Raw genomic sequence first — 983 nt, forward strand, 5'->3', positions numbered from 1 at the left:
TCAAGCGCTACCCAAAAAAAGGGGGGGGAATGACAATGATAACTCTCTCACAATATCCAGAAACACAACACGTGTCCAACACTTACGATCGAAAGCTGTTCTGTTCGCATCCAGTCCACAAGGCCTTTATGTAGCCGCTAACCTACCAGCACCGGCAGCCTGACTGTTTTCAGAACGCTCTTGTAAGCAGCGTTCTGATTGGCTGGCTGCCTCGGGTTGCGACGACGCCTCGCCCGGTAGCCAATCACAGGAGAGCTCTGAGGGGCATTTCTTGCAGGGTATCTTTTGCCCGCGTGACGTAGGGCGATGCCTTTTTAGGCGGATCGGCAGAGGACGCGGCCAAGAATCTAGGGCGAGGGACGGAGCTCACGCTGGCTATATGGGACTCCGCCGCCGGTGCTGACGAGCTGATCAGCTTAACCTGCTAAAATAAGCAAGGCCGATACTCCTCAGGGCTGCTTGTCTCTCGCCAGGGCGCAACTTCCCCGTCAAAGGATAATCAAAAGTGGTTTGTTTCCCCGAGATTTTATTCTCATATCACACCCACCCCACCCATCCTCCTCTCCCCTCCAAACAACCCCCCCCCCCCAACCACCACCACCACACACTAATTCTGGAGGGTTCTTTCCCCCTCTCCCCTCTCCCTCCCACCCCCTGCCTCCTCTGCAACCATATGCAACACGGAATGAAGAACCCCTTCCTGCCGTGTACTTTACGGCCGCGTGTCTCTTTAAGTGTTCAGTTGCAGATCTCCTTATGCAAAGCTTCTATGCCATTGATTACATCCGTGTAAATGTTCAATTTAGGGAGGCATCATCTCCAGATACAAAACCTAATATAAATTTATTTCAGATACATCTATACACACATATCAATTTCGGAATTAGATCAAATTAATATCGATTTACCACTTACCCTTAACCACCAAAACACTGACCGACACTAATTCCGGGTCAGATTAAGACTCTGCTCGCCGCCGGTTG

General features: G+C 51.0%; 1 protein-coding gene across 49 annotated transcripts in view; it reads right to left on the reverse strand.

The window, feature by feature from the left end:
* The window catches only part of LOC122265363 (myosin heavy chain, muscle), a 41,638-nt gene extending 41,415 nt beyond the window's left edge, over positions 1 to 223 (reverse strand). For all 49 annotated transcript variants that reach the window (XM_086541048.1, XM_086541049.1, XM_086541027.1 and 46 more), the window contains exon 1: positions 87 to 223. The gene's annotated coding sequence lies outside the window, so the exon portion shown is untranslated. The remainder of the gene's footprint in view (positions 1 to 86) is intronic.
* Positions 224 to 983: the final 760 nt, after the last annotated feature.

Source organism: Penaeus japonicus, unplaced genomic scaffold, assembly GCF_977035675.1.
Source record: "Penaeus japonicus unplaced genomic scaffold, GWHDUDI00000001_assembly GWHDUDI00000010, whole genome shotgun sequence".
NCBI lineage: Eukaryota > Metazoa > Arthropoda > Malacostraca > Decapoda > Penaeidae > Penaeus > Penaeus japonicus.